This window comes from Lepus europaeus, chromosome 18 (assembly GCF_033115175.1).
Source record: "Lepus europaeus isolate LE1 chromosome 18, mLepTim1.pri, whole genome shotgun sequence".
Classification (NCBI taxonomy): domain Eukaryota; kingdom Metazoa; phylum Chordata; class Mammalia; order Lagomorpha; family Leporidae; genus Lepus; species Lepus europaeus.
In genome coordinates this window covers 33,860,904-33,882,514 of record NC_084844.1, presented here as the reverse complement: position 1 = coordinate 33,882,514, position 21,611 = coordinate 33,860,904, and the positions used below count along the sequence as shown (strand labels likewise).

Sequence of the window (21,611 nt, the reverse complement as noted above, 5' to 3'; positions counted from 1 at the left end):
TGGGAGCTGAGAACTCAACCCAGGACTCCAATGTAGGTGTCAGAGAGCCAACTTCTTGAGCCACCACAGCTGCCTTCGAAGGTGTGCATTAGCAGGAAGTTGAATCAGCAGCAGAGTTAGGTCTTGAACCAAGCACTCTAATATGGGATACAAGTGTCTTACCTGTTAGGCCAAATACTTCCCCCAGTACACATTTTTATTATAACTGGTATCTCCTGAGATCTAGAATCTACTTCTATCTGAGGAATGGCATCTTGACATAGATGTCCATGAGCATTTCTGCATAATTCATCTTACCCTCAGACATGAAATATTATTTTCATTTGGGAGAATTTTTGTTTAGAATCTTGACACAAGTCTCAAAGTTATATAATCAACCATAAAATTATGAAATATAAACAATTTTTCTTTTTGTTCTCCTATGGTGAGTGTTCAGATATACAAATGGATAATGAATAAACCATACATGAAGACAGACACATTGGCCCATAATCTCTCAATCTGTAAATCCTCCAAACTATTCTCAGTAGCAATTAGCTAAAAACAGTCATGATCTGATCAGTGACTGTCACCTCCCTGCTACCCCACTTTTTTTGTTTGTTTTTTGTTTTGCTCCCAAACCTGCCTCCCATCCCAGAAGCTTTCAGCTTCTGGTCAACCAGAGAAAGCCAAACATGAATATGTTCCCCAGATTAATTACCTAAAAAGCCCTACTTCAGCTAACAACAGTCAGGATTTTATCAGCATCTGTCAGCTCCCCACTGTACCACTTTAGCCTCCATCCCGGAAGTTTTCAACTTATAGTCAACCAGAGAAAACCAAACATTAGCATGTTCCCCAAATCAATTACCTAAGATTTCCTACTTCCAGTTAGCTGGTCCTTAGTTCAGCATGACAACCTCCAATCAGAGCATACCTAATGTCTCCTCTTTTTTTCAGCATAAAACTTGCCTATACCACTTTAAGTCTACCAAATCCAAGTGATGATAGCTCACTTCCTTGTTAGAAGCAAGATTTGAATAAGAATCCTTGTTCTCATGTGAGTGGTCTTTCTTTACTTATACAGAAGGGTAAAAATCATGAAAAAGAAAATTAACGCTAGGAGATTTTATTATAATCCAATCAAGATTGCACTTCAGTCTTACCATTTCTACCTAGCCATTGTTCTGTTTTTCAGTCAGCCAATGTGAACCAATTTGCTTCTTTTCTACTGCCTGGAAAAAAAATTTTATATTCTCTTTCAATGTTTGGTATTTCACATTCAAATCGGTATAGTGTGCTTCTTGGGAACTGTAATCATTTGAAAACAATATCTAAAGAAAATACTGTGCTATATTTTAGACAAAACAATAATGTTTATGGTTTAACATAGAATAAAATACTCTTGGTACAATAAAATACCTGCTGTCAATTTGTGAATGTATCTGCAGAAAATGATTCTTAGCTTTTACATATACATGTATGTTTTTTCAAGATTTATTTTTTATTTTATTTGAAAGGCAGCATGAGAGAGAGAAGGGGAGACAGAGAGATAAAATCTTCCACCCGCCTATTCACTCCCCAAATGTCCATAACAGCCAGGGCTGGGCCAGAGTGAAGCCAGGAGCCTAGAACACTATCCGGGTCTCCCACACGGGTGGCAGGAGCCCAAGTACTTGGGTGATCCTATGCTGCTTTCCCATATGCATTAGCAAGGAGCCAGATTGGAAAGCGAACAGCTAGGACTCAGTGCCACAAGTAAAGGCTTAACCTACTGCTCTACAACGCTGGCCCTCTTAACTTTTTTTTATTTAAAAAATAATTTATTTATGGTCACAAAACACAGGAAGTCTCAAGGGCAATGTCTGTGGTTGCCCACCCTCCCAGTCTGAGCACACTAAATATTATTTTTTAAAAGATGTATATATATATTTATTTATTTATTTGAGAGGCACAGTTACAGAGAGAGGGAGGAAGAGAGAGAGAAGTCTTCCATCCACTGGTTCACTCCCCAAATGGCCATGAGGGCCACAGCTGGACTGATCCAAAGCCAGGATCCAGGGACTTCTTCCAGGTCACCCACATAGGTGCAGGGGCCCAAGCAACTGGGCCATTTTCTGCTGCCTTCCACAGGTCATTAGTACGGAGCTGGATTGAAAGTAGAGCAGCTGGGCGCCCACATGGGATGCCAGTGCTGCAGGCAGAGGCTTAACCTACTATACCAGTGTCAGGCCCCTATAAATACCCTTCGTACACTAGGCTCATAGTGCCCCAACATTTTCTCCCATTCTAACAGCTGCAAAGTACAGGAGACCAGCTGGAAAGCTGAGCCACAGACCCCGACCCCCACCAGGTGGGGGCTCCCATCCACCCCCGCAAATATTTTCTAAAATGATCATATATAGGCCACAGATCAACCATGTCTGCACAGCCCTTAGGAGCTGTGCACTGTAGGGAAGGCCTCCAATAGGAGCAGTCATTAAGGCCTCTTTTGCCCCCATCTTTCTGGGTCCCAGACTCCCAGATGGATGAACGACAGACCAGGCTAAGCATAAAGAATAGTCTTTATTGGGCTCAGACCAAGAGTCCATGAGTCTTGGGAACCTCTGTGAATTTGTTAATTTTCTTCTCCATGTTCTTTTCTGCTTGTTCCCGCAGCCTCATGAGCTGCTTTTTCTTCAGGTAATGGATCTTGGCCTTCTGCTTCCTCTTTTCCCCCAGCAGGCTGACACTGCCTGGTACTTGCAGTCAAGCTCATGAACCAGGCACTCAAGGCAGGCAAGCTTTCTCATAGGCTTCAGACATACAACCTCGAGGGCTGCAGGACCTACTATCTGCTTTTTCTTTTCATAGGGTAGCAGGATCCCATTGAACATCTTGAGGCAGTCCAGAACAGACTGGTCCCACTGGGTCTTATGGGGAAACATGCCTTGCACAGTTCGCCAATATCTGCAGCTGAGGGCCTGGAAGTGGTAGGGCCCGGGAGGGGTTGGTGTTCATCTGCTTGCAAAGAAAGACCCTGTAATTCCACTTATTTCTGTATAAACTGCCAGAAATGTTGATGTCCTCACAGCACAGAACCACCACCATCTGGCATAGCAGTATCTGCTTGGTCGTGATGGCTTCCAGGTGGCCCAAGAGATGGCCTCTGCCAGCCAGGACCAGGACCTGCCCCTCTGCCATCCTTGGCAGCCACCTGAGCCCCCTCAGCTTTTTTATTTTTATTTTTTTTAAGATTTATTTATTTATTTTGAGAGGCAAAGATACAGAGAAAGAGAGACAGATCTTCTACCCACTGGTTCACTTTCCAAATTGGCCATGTAGCTGGGACTTGACTGGCACCCATATGGGACGCCAGCCCTGCAGGTGGAGGTTTAACCTTAAATGCCACAGTGCTGGAATGCCACCCCCCACCCTCAACCTTTATACTGAAGAAATAAATTAGGGGCTGATATGTGGCACAGTAGATTATGCTGCTGCTTGGGACACTGGCATTCCAAATCAGAGTACTGGTTCTAGTCTCCCAGCAGCTCTGCTTCCAATCCAGCAGCCTGCTGATACATCTGGGAAGGCAGAAAATGCCAGAAGATGGGGTCCCTGCCACTCATTTGGGAGACCAGGATGGAGTTCCCAGGTTCTGGCTTTGGCCTGGCCCAGATCTGGCTGTGAGGGCCATTTGAGGGAATGAACCAACAGATGGAAGATCTCTCTCTGCCTTTATTTATTTATTTTTTTAAGTTTTTTTTTGGACAGGCAGAGTGGATAGTGAGGGAGAGAGAGAAAGGTCTTCCTTTTTGCCATTGGTTCACCCTCCAATGGCTGCCGCGGCCGGCACATCTCGCTGATCCGAAGCCAGGAGCCAGGTGCTTCTCATGCAGGTGCAGGGTCCCAGGACTTGGGCCATCCTCCACTGCCTTTCCAGGCCATAGCAGAGAGCTGGCCTGGAAGAGGGGCAACGGGGATAGAATCCGGCACCCCAACCGGGACTAGAACCCGGTGTGCCGGCACCGCAAGGCAGAGGATTAGCCTGTTAAGCCAGGACGCTGGCCTCTCTCTGCCTTTAAACAATGTAATTTTAAAAACAAAGAAATCATACCAACTTATAGTTATGAAAATTTACCTGTAGCAAATTATCTATGATGCAATAATTTATGTAAACGTCAGGGTTTTTTTTTTGGGGGGGGGGGGGGGGACTGGCAGAGTTAGACAGTGAGAGAGACAGACAGAGAGAAAGGTCTTCCTTCCATTGGTTCACCCCCGAGATGGCCACTATGGCTGGCACACTGCGGCCGGCGCATTGCGCCGATCCGAAGCCAACAGCCAGGTATTTCCTCCTGGTCTCCCATGCGGGTGCAGGGCCCAAGCACTTGGGCCATCCTCCACTGCCTTCCCCGGGCCACAGTGGGGTGCTGGACTGTAAGAGGAACAACCGGGACAGAATCTGGCGCCCCAACCTGGACTAGAACCCGGGGTGCTCGCAATGCAGGTGGAGGATTAGCCTAGTGAGCCACAGCACCGGCCTGTAAACGTCAGTTTTGACAAGGATGTAGAGAAATTAAAATCCTGTGCACTGTTAGGAATGTAAAATGGTATAGCTGCTATGGAAAACAGTATGGTGGTCCCTGAAAAAGTTACAAACAGAATTACAAGGGTGAGTATTTAACCAGCAGTTAAGATGCTCTCCTCCTATACTGGAGTACCTAGATTCAATACCCAGCTCTAGCTTCTGACTCCAGCTTCCTGCTAATATAGACCCTTGCAGACAAAAGTGACGCCTCAAGTAACTGGGATCCCTATATTCCTGTGAGACACCTGGACTGAATTTGTGGCTTTCGGCTTTGGACCCGCCCCGTCTTGGCCATTGTGTGAATTTGCAGAGTGCAACAGTAGAATCCAGATCTCTTTCCACTTCTCAAATCAATCAATCCACTCACTACATTACTGTCAGTGATGTGATTTTAAAAAGAGAATTATCAAATGATTCAGCAACTATATTTCTGGATAAATAATATCCAGATTGAAGGCAGAACCATGAAGAGCTACACATATACCTACTTTAATATTGGCATTATTTACAACTGCTAAAAAATGGAACCCAAGTGTCCATTGACAAATGAATGGATAGGCAAAATGTGGTACATATATGAGTATATAATAGAATATTACTTAGCCTTCATAATGAAAGAAATTCTGAGGATATTTTGCTAAATGAAATATTATTCTGAGTTATAAAAAGATACATATTGTATGATTCCACTTACATGAGGCTCTTATTATAGTGAAAATTACAGACACAGAGGGATGTGCATTTGGTCTAGCAGTTAAGATACCACTTAGGGTACTCCAATTCTGTACCAGAGTACCTAGATTTGATTCCCAGCCCTGGTCCCAATTCCAGCTTCTTGCTAATGCAGACTCTTAAGAGGCAGCAGGTTAACAAGACCATGCCCTTGGGCAAACAGCAGTTGTTAGGAGCCATATGATATACCCAGAAGCCAAACATTCTCACTCAGGAAAGAATCAAAGGGGTCACAGGTAACCTAAACAGAAGACAAAGACCAGCCACACTGAAGCAGAAGAAAACATGAATTTGGAATAGTCAAGTAAAACCTTTCTTTTGTTTCAACTCCTATACATAAACATTTGTAAATTCCAAGATTAAATAAAAGAGGGAAGTCTTAGAAAATTTTATAGAAATTAATTCATAATATAAAATCTCCAAAATGAATTCAGATGAAAGGATTCAACGTATTAATAAATACAGACATTGCTTGTTAATTTTTAATCTCTGTAGTAAACAAAATTCTCAAATACTGGGGACAACAGCATTGTGGCATATCAAGTAAAGCTGCCTCCTGCAATACCAGCATCCCATATTTCTAGCTGCTACCTTCTGATCCAGCTCCCTGCTAATGTACCTGGAAAAGCTGTGGAGGATAGCACAAGTGCTTGGGCCCCAGCACCTCCGTGGGAGACCCAGATGAAGCTCCTGCCTCCTGGCTTAGGTCTGGCCCAGCCCTGGCCATTGTGGTCATTTGGGAAGTGACCAGCAGATGAAAGATCTCTCTCTGTGTCTCTTCCCCTCTCTTTCTGTAACTCTGCCTTTCAAATAAATAAAATATATGAATCTTTTAAAAAAATTTTCAGGGCCGGCGCCGTGATGCAGTAGGTTAATCCTCCACTTGTATCGCCAGCATCCCAAATGGGTGCCAGTTCTAGTCCCGGTTGCTCCTCTTCCAGTCCAGCTCTCTGCTATGGCCTGGGAAAGCAGCAGAAGACGGCCCAAGTGCTTGGGCCCCTGCAACCACATGGGAGACCAGGAAGAAGCACCTGGCTCCTGGCTTCGGATCAGCGCAGCTCCAGCCATTGCAGTCATTTGGGGAGTGAACCAATGGAAAGAAGTTCTTTTTCTCTGTCTTTCCATCTCACTGTCTGTATCTCTAGCTCTCAAATAAATAAATAAAATATTTTTAAAAAATTCTCTTAAACCTCAACTTAGGGCTTACAGAAAGTAAAATAATAGTTGGAACACATTTTTCTAAAAAGTAGTATTATAGTTCTTATAAACTGAATCCATCTCCATTACTTAATTGTATATGACATACAGGAAAATAAAAATGTTGTAACATAAACTTTTAAAAATCTACCTAAAATAAACACTTATAAAGCAAAACCTGCCCCTCCTTTGAAGGTCAGACATGTTTATTCATATTATTTTCTTAAAGCTTTATTTATTTAATTATTAAAGAGTTATAGAGGAGGAGGGCACAGAGAGAGAGAGAGAGATTCCATCAACTGGTTCACTCCCCAGGTCTCTAAAGCCCAGGACTGAGCCGGGCTAAGCTGAACAGAAGCCAAGAACTTCATCCAGGTTTCCCAGGGGCTCAAGCACTTGGGCCATCTTCCACTGCTTCTCCCAGACCATGAGCAGGTAGCTGTATCAGAAGTGGAGCAACCAGGACATGAACTGGCACCCATAGGGGATGCTGCTGCCATTGCAGGCAGCAGCTTAACTTGCCACACCACACCGGTCCCTATTATTTTACAATTTTTATTTATTTAAGAGGCAGAGAGATGGAGACAGAGAATGAGAAAGACGAAGTGCCTCTTGAGACTAGTAGTTAAAACACTGAGTAAGACATCTATGTCCCACATAGGAGTACTGGTATTGATAACTAGCTGTAGCTCCTGATGAGGTCCTGGCTCCTGGCTTCAGCCTGGCCCAGCCCCGGCCATTGCAGCCATTTGGGGAGTGAAACAGTGGATGGAAGATCTCTCACTCACTCCCTCTAATTCTGACTTTCAAATAAATAAATAAATAAATCTTCTCATAAAATCTAATGTATAAGGGCCGGCGCTGTGGCACAACGTGTTAACACCCTGGCCTGAATGCCAGCGTCCCATATGGCCGCTGGTTCGAGACCTGGCTGCTCCACTCCCGATCCAGCTCTCTGCTATGCCCTGGGAAAGCAGTAGAAGATGACCCAAGTCCTTGGGCCCCTGCACCCACGTGGGAGACCTAGAAGAAGCTCCTGGCTCCTGGCTTCCGATTGGCACAGCTCCAGCCGTTGCAGCCAAATGGGGAGTGAACTAGCGGATGGATGACCTCTCTCTCTCTCTGCTCTCCTTTCTCTGTGTAACTCTTTCAAATAAATAAATTTTAAAAAAATATAATGTATATAAGTGAAATGTTTATTTTCCATTCAATTATTGTTCATAGTTGTTGTCTATATTTCCACTAAACTAGGGTCTTTTTGCTTTTTACTTGTTAAACTTATTCAGTGAAGTATTAAGCCTTTTTACTGTAATGTCATTTTTTAAAAGACTTATTTATTTGAAAGTCAGAGTTACAAAGAGAAAGAAGCAGAGGCAAGGAGAGAGTGAGAGAGGTCTTCCTTCCCCAACTGGCCGTAATGGCCGGAGCTGTGCCAATCTGAAGCCAGGAGCCTCTTCTGGGTCTCCCACATGGGTGCAGGGGCCCAAGGACTTGGGCCATCTTCTACTGCTTTCCCAGGCCATAGCAGAGAGCTGGATTGGAAGTGGAGCAACTGGGACTCGAACCAGAGCCCAATTGGGATGCCGGCACTGCAGGCGGCGGCTTTACCCACTACATCACAGCGCCGGCGCCTGTAATGTCATTTTAAAATATGTTATCTCAAAGACTAAAAAAAGGGAGAAGGAAAGAGGGTGGGGAGAAAGGGGGAAAGAAGGAAGAGAATATCATTGTGTTCATAGAATTGTATCTACAAATCACATTCAATCTGTTAAAAACTAAAAATTAAAATAAAAATAACAAAAATGTATAATATAAAAAAATAAAAATAAAGGCAAACAAAAAAGAAAAGTATCAAAGTCATGAAAGGAAAAGAAAGGCTAAGAGACACTGGAAAAGACTAATAAGAAACAATAACTAAATGACATATGGAATATTTTGGGACAGAAAAGGGTATAAATACCTGGGTACCTGCCATCCAAGTGGGAGACCCAGATGGAGTTCCTGGCACCTGGGTTCCACTTGGGCCAACCTTAGCCACTGGGGTCCCCCAAGTAGGTGGCACAGACTTCAATACTTGAGCTATCATATACTGCTTCCCACGCCCATGAGCAGGATCACAAGTGGAGAGGCCAGGACTCAAACTGGTATTCTGATATGAGATGAAGGCATCCCAAGTGGCAGCTTAACCTGATGTACCATAATGCTGGCTCCAACAAAATATTTTGTGTATATGGAGAAGCTGATTCTAAACTTTAAATGCAAAGGCAAAGGAGCTAGAAAGTATAAAATAAAGAAAAATAAAAGGAATTACATTACCCTTTTAAAGATTCACCATGTTGATAATAGTAATTACCTGTTGGTACTGGGAACAGATATAAACACAGAAAAAGTCTACCTATACAGGCAACTAATTTTTTTTTAAGATTTATTTTATTATTTTATTTGAAAGTCAGAGTTTCAGAGAGGCAGAGGCAGAGAGAGAGGTCTTCCATCTGCTGGTTCACTCAAATGGCCACAATGGCCAGTGCTAGGTCAAGCCAAAGCCAGGAGCCGGAGTTTCATTCGGGTCTTTCACATGCGTGCAGGGGGCAAAGGACCTGGGCCATCTTCCACTGCTTTCCCAGGCACATTAGCAGGGAGCTGGATGGGAAGTGAAACATCCTGGCCTCCAACCAGCACCCATAGAGGATGCTGGCACTTCAGGTTTCGGCTTCACCCAATACACCAGAGCACTGGCCCCACAGACAACTAATTTTTGAAGTAAGTATAAAAGTAATTAAATCTTTGTAACAAATGATGTTGGATGATGTTGGGAAAAAAAATGATGATGTTGGCAAAAAAAAAAAAAAAAAAGAACTTCAACGTAAATCTCACAACTTACACCAAAATTAACTGGAAATGTATCATAGACTTTGTGAGGAAAAACAAACCATTTCCTCCATTGTTCCCAAATCACAATCAACACAGAAGATTTCTGTGTCCTCACAAAATTCAAGGATCCCTGTTCTCCTACCTCAGCAAGTAAGCACTCAATTCTGCAAACACCAGGTGGGTGTCCTCTAATTCAATTCAGTTCTGACACTATCAGATTCTAGGATTGAGGGCTCAGTCCCCTAGACTACCCCCTCCACTTTAAATGCCAGCTGCAAGTGCCTGGTTGTTTTATTTGAGCTTCTAACCAACTGGATATTAATCAGGATATCCATAACTCCCCCCTTGGGTTTAATTAATATTCTAGAGAAGCTAACATAACTCAGGGAAACATTTATATGTCTACCAGCTTGTTATAAAGTATTTTACAAAGATTATAAAGAGATGCATAAGGTGAGGTAGGGGAGGAGAAAGAACTTCCAAGCCCTCTCTAGTATTGCCACCATCCAGGAACCTCCTCATGTTCAGCTATCTAAAAGCTCCCTGAACCTTGTCCTTTTGAGATTTTATGAATGCCTCATTACATATGTATGACTGACTAAATATGGCCACTGGTGATCAACTTAACCTTCGGTCCCTCTCCCCTCCTAGTAAGTTGGGATATAGCAAAAGCAGTAGTAAGAGGAAGATTTATAGCTGTCAATGCCTATATTGAAAACCCAAAAAGATCTCAAACAACTTATCAATACACCTTAAGGAACTACGGGAAAAAAATCAAAACCAAAATTGGTAAAATGAAAATAATAATAAAATTCAGAGCATAAATAAATGACAGAGACCTAAAAAGACACAAAAAATATCGATTAAAAGAAGAGCTAGTTCTTTGAAAGAATAAACAAAATTGTTAAACACTTAACTAGACTAACCAGGAAAAAAAAGTGAAGGTCGAATACAAAGAAGAGATGAAAATGGAGACATTAAGACTGACACACAGAAATTCAAAATGGAGCTGGTACTGCAGGTTAAACTATCTCCTTCAATGCAAGCATCCCGTGTTAAGTGCTGGCTTGAATCCTGGCTGCCTCACTACTGTGGCACTACTGATTTAGCTCCCCACTACTGGGCCTGGGAAAGCAGCAGCAGATGGCTCAAGTGCTTGGGCACTTGCCACCCATGTGGAGCTCCAGGCTATTGGCTTGGCTTGGCCCAGCCCCAGCAATTGCAGCCATTTGGGGAGTGAACCAGGGGATTGAAAATCTCTGTCTGTCTGTCTCTCTCTCTTTCCCCCTCCCTCCTTCCTTCCCTCCTTCTTTCTGTTTCTGTAATTCAGCCTTTTAAATCAATCAATCTCTAAAAGAAAAATAAAGAAAAAGGAGGGAGGGAGGGAGGGAGAGAGGGAGACAGACAAAATGCTGTTGGAGATTACTATGAATAATTATATGGCAACAAATTTGAAAACCCAGAGAAATGCACAAATTATTGGACACCTATATCTTACTAAGATTGAATCATGAGGAAAGAGAATTATCTAAACAGACTAATAATACCAAGATTGAATCTGTGATAAAATATCTCCCTGGGGTTGGCACTGTAGTGCAGCGGGTTAAAGCCCCAACCTACAGTGCTAGCATCCCATATGGGCACTGGTTCGAGTCCTAGCTGCTCTACTTCCAATCCAGCCCCCTGTTAATTCACCTGGGAAAGCAACAGAGGATGGCCCAAGTTCTTGGGGCCCTGCATTCACGTGGGAGACCCAGAAGAAGTTCCTGGCTCCTGCTTCAGATTGCCTCAGCCCCAGCAATTGCGGCCATTTGGGGAGTGAATCAGCAGATGGAAGACCTCTCTCCCTCTGTCTCTACCTCTCTGTAACTCTTTCAAATAAAAAAAATAAATCTTAAACAAAAAGAATTCCCATAAAGAAAAGTCCTGGAACAGAGAGCCTCATTGGTAAATTCTACTAAGCTTTTAAAGGAGAATTAACATCAATTATTCTTAAATTATTTCAAAAAATATATCAAAAATGAGAGAGAATTCTTCCAAATTTGTTCTAACAGGCCAAACTAAAACCAGACAAGGGAACATAACAAAAAAAGAAAAACCCATAGGTCAGAATTTTTGATGAACACATATATAAAAATCATCAACAAAATGCTTGCAAATTGAATCCAACAGCACATTAAAAAGATCATTCATTGTGATCAAGTGGGATTCATAAGGGATGTTAGGATGGTTCAACATATGTGAAACAATAAATGTAATTCCCTACATCAATAGAATAAAGGGTAAAAATCATATTATCCCAACAAATACAGGAAAGGCATTTGATAAAATTCAAGGGGATAAAATCTGACTAAATTAGGTATAAAAGAAATAAATATACCTCAACATAATAAAGGCCATGTATAACAAGCCAACAACTAACATCAAGAATGGGGAAAAGTTCAAGGCTTTCTAAGATCTAGAACAAGACAAGAATGCCCAATTTCATCACTTTTATTCAACATAGTACTGGAGATTGTGGCTAGAGCAATTAGGCAAGAGAAAGAAAGAAAGGGAATCTACACTGGAAAGGGGGAAGTCAAACTGAAATTGTCTGCAGATGACATGATCTTATATATAGAAAACTCCAAACATTCCATCAAACAGTTGTTAGACCTAATAAATTCAGCAAAGTTGCAAGGTCAATGTAAAAAAATCAATAGCACTGTTACATACCAACAATGATTCTTATAAAAAAGAAATCAAAAAGGCAATCAAATTTCCAATAGCTGAAATAGAAATGAAATATCTTGGTAAATTTAACCAAGGAAGTGGAAGAGCTGTACAATGAAAACTGTAAATCATTGATGAAAGAAATTAAAGAGAGCACAAAGAAATGAAAAGACATCCCATGTTCATGGATTGCAAGAGTCAATATTGCTAAACTGTGCATATTACCCAAAGCAATGCAGTTCCCAGTGAAATCCCAATGACAGGGGCCAGTGCTGTGGCATAGTGGATGAAGCTGCCATCTGCAATGCCAGCATCCCATATGGGCGTCAGTTCAAGACCCAGCTGTTCCACTGCCAATCCAGCTCCCTGCTGCAGCCATTTCGGGAGTGAACTGGTGGATGGAAGATCTTTCTCTCTGTCTCTCCCTCTCTTTATACCTCTGCTTTTTAAGTAAACAAATTTAAAAAGAGAGAGAGGAAAAAAAATCTTCTTTTTTTTTTTTTAATTATTTTTGACAGGCAGAGTGGACAGTGAGAGAGAGAGAAACAGAGAGAAAGGTCTTCCTTTTGCCGTTGGTTCACCCTCCAATGGCCGCCGCGGTAGCGCGCTGCTGCCGGCGCACCGCGCTGTTCCGATGGCAGGAGCCAGGTGCTTCTCCTGGTCTCCCATGGGGTGCAGGGCCCAAGCACTTGGGCCATCCTCCACTGCACTCCCTGGCCACAGCAGAGAGCTGGCCTGGAAGAGGGGCAACCGGGACAGGATCGGTGCCCCGACCGGGACTAGAACCCAGTGTGCCGGCGCCGCAAGGCGGAGGATTAGCCTGTTGAGCCACGGCGCCGGCCGAAAAAAATCTTTAAAAAAAAATCCCAATGACATTTTTCACAGAAGCAGAAAAAAAATAAAGCTAGTAAAATTTGTATACAGGGCTAGCATTGTGATGTAGCAGATAAAGCTGCCACCTCCAATGCCAGCTGCTCCATTTTCAATCCAGTTTACTACTAGTGGTGTGGAAAAAACAATAGAAGATGGCCCAGGTGTTTGGGCCTGTCATCCATGTGGTAGACCCAGATGAAGCTCCTGGATCCTGGCTTTGGCATGGTCCAGCCCTGGTTGTTGCAACCATCTGGAGAATGAAGCAGAAGATGGAAGAGATATCTTTCTCTTTCTGTACCTCTAGCTTTCAAATAAGTAAATAAATATTTTTTTAAAAAAGTGTATAGAATTGAGACCAGCACTGTGGTGCAGCAGCTTAAAGCCCCAGCCTACAGTGCCAGCATCCCATATGGGTGCTGGTTTGGGGTTCTGGCTGCTCTACCTCTGATCCATATCCTTGCTAATGTGTCTGGAAAGCAGTTGCATTCCCATGGGACACCCAGAAGAAGCTCCTGGCTCCTGGTTTTGGATCAGCTCAGCACTAGCCGTTGCAGGCATTTGGGGAATGAACCAGTGGATGGTTCACTCTGTAACTCTTTCAAATAAGTAAATCTTTTTAAAAATTGTATAGAATTATGAAAGAGTACAAAGTAATCTCAAGCAAAAAAGAACAAAACAGGGCATTATAGTACCTGACTAAAATACATTACAAGGGCCACCATTGCAGTGTAGCAAGTAAAGTCTCAGCCTACAATGCCAGCATCCCATTTATGTCCCGGATGCTCCACTTCTGATCCAGCTGCCTGCTAATGACCTGGGAAAGCCAGAAAAGGATGGCCCAAGTGTCCAGGACCTTGCTACACCCATGTGAGAGACCCAGATGAAGCTCTTGGCTCCTGGCTTCAGCTTGGCTCAGCTCTGGCCATTGTGACCATCTGGGAAGTGAATCAGTAAATGGAAGATCTCTCTCCATCTCTCTCTCTGTAACTCTTTCAAATAAATAAATAAATCTTCTACAAATAAATAAATCTTCTACAGTAATCAAAACAGCATGGTGCTGCATAAAACCAGATTCATGGATCAATAGAAGAGAAAAAAGAAGACTCTAGGCCGGCGCCGCGGCTCACTAGGCTAATCCTCCGCCTTGCGGCGCCGGCACACCGGGTTCTAGTCCCGGTCGGGGCACCGATCCTGTCCCGGTTGCCCCTCTTCCAGGCCAGCTCTCTGCTGTGGCCAGGGAGTGCAGTGGAGGATGGCCCAAGTCCTTGGGCCCTGCACCCCATGGGAGACCAGGAGAAGTACCTGGCTCCTGCCATTGGATCAGCGCGGTGCGCTGGCCACAGCGCGCCTACAGTGGCGGCCATTGGAGGGTGAACCAACGGCAAAAGGAAGACCTTTCTCTCTGTCTCTCTCTCTCACTGTCCACTCTGCCTGTCAAAAAAAAAAAAAAAAAAGACTCTAGAAATAAACCCACAGATGAACAGCTGATATTTGACAAAGGTGCTAAGAACATTCATTGAAAAAAAGGATAGGCAAATGGCGCTGGGAAAACTGAATAATCACATGAAGAAGAATAAAACTAGATTCCTATCTCACCATGTACAAAATCAACTCTAAATGGATGGAAGACCTAAATGTGAGACCTGAAATACTGAGATTATTAGATGAAAACATTGGGAAAACACTTCATAATACTGCCATAATAAGGATTTTCTATAAAAGCACAGGAAATAGAAGTAAAACAGATAAATGGGATTTCCTCAAAATAAATCACTTTTGTACAGCAAAGGAAATAATCATCAGAATAAAGAAATAACCTACGGAATGGGAGAATATATTTGCAAGCTATACATCTGACAAAGGTTAATGTCTACATCATAGAAGGAACCCAAACAACTCATGGTGGGAATGTAAATTAGTACAGCCATTGTGGAGAATAAGATAGAGGAGCCTCAAAACACCAAAAATAGATCTAACATTTGATCCAGCAATTCCATTCCTGGGTATGTATGTATGTATGTATATATATATATATATATATATATATCTCCAAGGGAAATGAAATCCATCTATCAAGAAGACATCTGTACTTCCATGTTTATTATAGCATTATTCATGATAGCCAAACAACCTAAGTGTTGGAAACGACCTAAGTGTTCATCCACCAATGAATGAATAAAGGAAATGTGATACATATATACAATGAAATATTACTTGCCATAAAAAGGATGAAATCTTTTCACTTTCAACAACATGGATAAAATTTGAGGTCATTATGTTAAATGAAATAAGAACAGAATGACAAATATCACATAATCTCATTCATTTGTGGAATCTAAAAACTAGGTGATCTCATAGAAATTAAAAAAAATAATGGTGGTTTAACAGAGGCTGGGGAGAAAAATAGGAAGAATAGGGAAAGGTTGACCGACAGTTATAGCTAGACAGGAATAGGAAAATCTGGGGTTCTAGTGCACAATAGGATGATCATAGATAATATATATTTCTCTATTTTAAAAACATAGAAAATAGGGCCGGCGCCGTGGCTCAACAGGCTAATCCTCCGCCTTGCGGCGCCGGCACACCGGGTTCTAGTCCCGGTCGGGGCACCGATCCTGTCCCGGTTGCCCCTCTTCCAGGCCAGCTCTCTGCTGTGGCTAGGGAGTGCAGTGGAGGATGGCCCAAGTCCTTGGGTCCTGCACCCCATGGGAGACCAGGAGAAGCACCTGGCTCCTGCCATCGGATCAGCGCGGTGCGCCGGCCGCAGCGCGCTACCGCGGCGGCCATTGGAGGGTGAACCAACGGCAGAAGGAAGACCTTTCTCTCTGTCTCTCTCTCTCACTGTCCACTCTGCCTGTCAAAAAAAAAAAAAAAAAAAAAAAACATAGAAAATAGGATTTTAGATGCATTCATTATAAAGATTTGGTGCTTAAAAGGATAAATACATTTACCCTTACTGGATATTATGCAATGTATATATTTAATGAAATATCACATAGCACCCCGTAAATATGTATAATTTTTATGTCTCTTAAAATTTTATTTAAACTCTTAACTTTTTTTTAAAAAAATGAAGGCAGAAACTAAGAAAGAAAAATATATGAGAGCCAAGAAACTTAGGTTCTAAAGAGAGAGCAAAAGCAACTCTTATGATGGCAGAGCTACAGAAAGGCAGCTCTACAGCAGAGTTGGTGAGCACACAGTCCAGATTCCAACAGGTGGCTACAAGGTTCCAGGACAGAAGTTGTTAAAGAGAAAAGGAAAAAAATACCCAAGGATTAATATTATTAACTATACTGAGAATGTGTTTTACAGTTCCATTACAGTTTGGAAAAGATGATTATAGGTACAAAGAAAGCTATGCAAATAAGTAATTATTAACTACAAGAAAAACAATCAGTTGTACAAGAAAATTTAACCACAGTATATAGTGGCTCAGAGGTAAAAAAAATATTCATGTAATTCAAATAACATAAACATTACTTTGTCCAGCTGTGGTATAATTATATTGCGAATATGTTGGGGAGGCAAATGGTAGCAGGAGTTGAGTACAATTGTGAACTCTTTATCTTCCAGAGACAGAAACAGTTTATGTCTATAATTGAAAAAGCTAGAAACATTCTCTGGAGACAGAGATGTACTAGGAGAAACAATTTAAATAATTAAAAATATTTTCCTCCAAGAAGACTTTAGGATAGAGAAGAATCAAAAAGAGTAAAAAAATGCTTTTATTATAATTAAGATACAGTACATAATATTACAGTTTACTATTTCACTTTAAAATGTGTATGTATTACCAATAGTACTGCGGGACTTCCATACTCCACTCTCAAAGATAGACAGATCAACAGGACAGAAGATCAACAAGGAGACAGTAGATTTAAACAACACTATAGCCCAAATGGATCTAACAGATATCTACAGAACTTTTCATCCTACACATAAAGCATTTACATTCTTCTCAGCAGTACATGGAACCTTCTCTAGGATTGACCACATACTAGGCCATAAAGCAAGTCTCAGCAAATTCAAAAGAATTAGAATCACATGATACAGCTTCTCAGACCATAGGGGAATGAAGTTGGAAATTAGCAACTCGGGAATCCCTACAGCATATGCAAACACATGGAGACTGAACAACATGCTCCTGAATGAACACTGGGTCATAGAAGAAATTAAAAGAGAAATCAAAAACTTTCTGGAAGTAAATGAGGATAACAGCACAACATACCAAAACCTATGGGATACAGCAAAAGCAGTGTTAAGAGGAAAGTTTATATCAATAGGAGCCTACATCAAGAAATTGGAAAGGCACCAAATATCTGAGCTTTCAATTCATCTCAAGGATCTAGAAAATCTGCAGCAAACCAGACCCAAATCTAGTAGGAAAATAGAAATTAAAATCAGAGAAGAAATAAATAGGATTGAATAAAAAAAATTACAAAAAAAATCAGCAAAACGAGGAGCTGGTTTTTTGAAAAAATAAACAAAATTGACACCCCACTGGCCCAATTAACTAAAAAAAGAAGAGAGAAGACCCAAATCAATAAAATCAGAGATGAAAAAGGAAACGTAACAACAGACACCACAGAAATAAAAGAATCATCAGAAATTACTACAAGGACTTGTATGCCAGCAAACAGGGAAATCTATCAGAAATGGATAGATTCCTGGACACATACAACCTACCTAAATTGAACCAGGAAGACATAGAAAACCTAAACAGACCCATAACTGAGACAGAAATTGAAACAGTGATAAAGGCCCTCCCAACAAAGAAAAGCCCAGGACCAGATGGATTCACTGCTGAATTCTACCAGACATTTAAAGAAGAACTAACTCCAATTCTCCTCAAACTATTCAGAACAATCGAAAAAGAGGGAATCCTCCCAAATTCTTTCTATGAAGCCAGCATCACCTCAATTCCTAAGCCGGAAAAAGATGCAGCATTGAAAGAGAATTACAGACCAATATCCCTGATGGACATAGATGCAAAAATCCTCAATAAAATTCTGGCCAATAAAATACAACAACACATCAGAAAAATCATCCACCCAGACCAGGTGGGATTTATCCCTGGTATGCAGGGATGGTTCAATGTTCGCAAAACAATCAACGTGATACACCACATTAACAGACTGCAGAAGAAAAACCATATGATTCTCTCAATAGACACAGAGAAAGCATTTGATAAAATTCAACACCCTTTCATGATGAAAACTCTAAGCAAACTGGGTATGGAAGGAACATTCCTCAATACAATCAAAGCAATTTATGAAAAACCCACGGCCAGCATCCTATTGAATGGGGAAAAGTTGGAAGCATTTCCACTGAGACCTGGTACCAGACAGGGATGCCCACTCTCACCATTGCTATTCAATATAGTTCTGGAAGTCTTAGCAGGAGCCATCAAGCAAGAAAAAGAAATTAAAGGGATACAAATTGGGAAGGAAGAACTCAAACTATCCCTCTTTGCAGATGATATGATTCTTTATTTAGGGGACCCAAAGAACTCTACTAAGAGACTATTGAACTCATAGGAAGAGTTTGGCAAAGTAGCAGGATATAAAATCAATGCACAAAAATCAATAGCCTTTGTATACACGGGCAATGCCACGGCTGAGGAAGAACTTCTAAGATCAATCCCATTCACAATAGCTAGAAAAACAATCAAATACCTTGGAATAAACTTAACTAAGGATGTTAAAGATCTCTACGATGAAAATTACAAAACCTTAAAGAAAGAAATAGAAGAGGATATAAAAAAAATGTAGGATCTCTGTCCTTAATGTGCTGTACATTGTGATTTAATGCTATAACTAGTACTCCAACAGTATTTTTCACTTTGTGTTACTATGTGGGGGCAAACTGTTGAAATCTTTACTTAATATATACTAAACTGATCTTCTGTATATAAAGAGAATTGAAAATGAATCTTGGCCGGCGCCGTGGCTCAGTAGGCTAATCCTCCACCTTGCGGCGCCGGCACACCGGGTTCTAGTCCCGGTCGGGGCACCGATCCTGTCCCGGTTGCCCCTCTTCCAGGCCAGCTCTCTGCTGTGGCCAGGGAGTGCAGTGGAGGATGGCCCAAGTCCTTGGGCCCTGCACCCCATGGGAGACCAGGAGAAGCACCTGGCTCCTGCCATCGGATCAGCGCGGTGCGCCGGCGCAGCGTGCCTACCGCAGCGGCCATTGGAGGGTGAACCAACGGCAAAAAGGAAGACCTTTCTCTCTGTCTCCCTCTACTGTCCACTCTGCCTGTCAAAAAAAAAAAAAGAATCTTGATGTGAATGGAAGGGTAGAGGGAGCAGGAAAGGGGAGGGTTGTGGGTGGGAGGGAAGTTTGGTGGGGGGAGCCATTGTAATCCATAAGCTGTACTTTGGAAATTTATATTCATTAAATAAAAGTTTAAAAATGTATATGTATTACATTGAATAAGATTTTTTTTTAATTTATAGATTCTAATATCCTACTCTTTGGTATACTATGTAATAGAATATCTAAAGATATGCATTTGTTTTGCTATTAAAAGACTACAACTGGTTAGTTTTAGGTGGATAAAGCAGTAGTATAGGGTTACAGATTTTTTTTTTTTTTACTTTTATTTTTGACAGGCAGAGTGGACAGTGAGAGAGAGAGAGAAAGGTCTTCCTTTGCCATTGGTTCACCCTCCAATGGCCGCCGCGGCAGGCGCGCTGCGGCCGGCACACCGCGCTGATCCGATGGCAGGAGCCAGGTGCTTCTCCTGGTCTCCCATGGGGTGCAGGGCCCAAGCACTTGGGCCATCCTCCACTGCACTCCCTGGCCATAGCAGAGAGCTGGCCTGGAAGAGGGGCAACCGGGACAGAATCGGTGCCCCAACTGGGACTAGAACCCGGTGTGCCAGCGCCGCAAGGTGGAGGATTAGCCTGTTGAGCCATGGCACCGGCCAGGGTTACAGATTTTAAAGCCCACTGTTGGAGTTGCCATATTTCATAAACTCAAAAATTTGCCCTGAACACTAGAAAGCAGATTTAAACAAGCAAGTAACTCATTACAAAGAAGAATTTAAAAGAATATTTATTTATTTATTTATAAATAAAAATTAATTTTTTCTTCATTTGGAAGGAAAAGTGAGAGAGAGAGAGAAACACTTTTTTTCATCTTCACTTCAAGGACTTGGCCAAGCTGACATGACACTCAATCTGAGAATCCCATGTGGGTAGCAGGGACCACTGCCAAGTATGTTAGCCATCATATTAACAGAAAGTTGGATCAGAAGTAGAGGCAGGACTCAAACCCAGGCCCTCCAATGCAGAATGTGGGCATCCCAAGCAGCAGCTTAAACTGCTGTGCCACATTAGCCCCAAGAAATAATATTTAAATGGGTGAGCACAATCCATCACTACTGCCAGGAAACCTCCTTAAAAATATGAAAGAAGAAAATAGATGATAATTTAGTAACAGAATCTTTGTACATTGAGGAAAGTTATACTGCTAAGTTAAAGCTAATTTCTTTCTTGCAATCTAAAATGACAGTAAGCAATCTTACTGTATAATGCAATTAAATGTACATGTAATATACTCTCTCTCTTCAATATAGCTTATCTTTGAGGTTCCGCTGAATTTTTGTTGCCATAACAACCTCAGTAAACCCTTTATTGCTGTAGATATCTGTAGCTATTTATAAATGTAACAGCTGGATCTGTCCAGTAAATTTCTTTTATAAAATTTCAAAGCAGTTTTCACTTTCTCTGAATAAACCTGATAAAATGTCAGGGACAACTATGCCAAAACTATAATTTCTGTGTAGTATAAACTACATAAAGCAGAGAATGGAAAAAATATTTCATTTTTATTGTGTTCTCCCCTGAAGAAATAGCACTGTTAATACAAAGCTTCCTAAATTACCAATTTTTTCTAAATTGAAATATGTTTAGATATTTTAAATGAACTTCTCTCCATAGTTACACAATGCAATACACAAAGAAACAAACACTAGCATTTATATAAAACATCAGCAGCAGCTAAAGCAACCTACATTCATTAAGAAAAACAGTATATCTTATAATTGGATCTTTCTTTTCAAAATGATTGTTTTGATTCCATTAAAGAAACCAGTAATAATTAGATGGAGAAATGTTTGTCTTAGAAGAAAGAGATTATAACAAAAGGTTCATTCTGTTGCATGTAGCAACTGACTAGCAGCTTCTCAGACAGCACTGTGATCATGTACAGGATCTCAGAAAGGATTGGCTCAACAGATCATTCAGATTCAGCCTGATAGAGTTAAGAGAAAAAATTTTAAATTACCTAAAAATAAATTTGACTGATAATTGCTACACACATTTTCTACCTTTGATTGATATTATCACCTTGGTGTTCATTTTTTTAAAAGATTTATTTTATTTATTTGAAAGAGTTACAGACAGACACAGAGAGACAGAGACAGAGACAGAGAGAGAGAGAGAGAGAGGTCTTCCATCCGCTGGTTCACTCCCCAGATGGCCGCAATGGCCGGAGCTGCACCGATCTGAAGCCAGGAGCCTGGAGCTTCTTCTAGGTCTCCCACGTGGGTGCAGGGGCCCAAGGACTTGGGCCTTCTTCCACTGCCTTTCCAAGCCATAGCAGAGAGCTGGATGGGAAGAGGAGCAGCAGGGACTAGAACCAGGGCCCATATGGGATGCTGGCACTTCAGGCC

At 41.7% G+C, this 21,611-nt stretch overlaps 1 protein-coding gene and 1 pseudogene across 1 annotated transcript in view; both read right to left on the bottom strand.

Moving 5' to 3' along the window:
• Positions 1 to 21,611, bottom strand: part of PPM1E (protein phosphatase, Mg2+/Mn2+ dependent 1E) — a 215,194-nt gene that overhangs the window by 117,132 nt on the left and 76,451 nt on the right. The window lies entirely within an intron of this gene.
• Positions 2,554 to 3,162, bottom strand: LOC133746777 (large ribosomal subunit protein uL13-like; annotated as a pseudogene).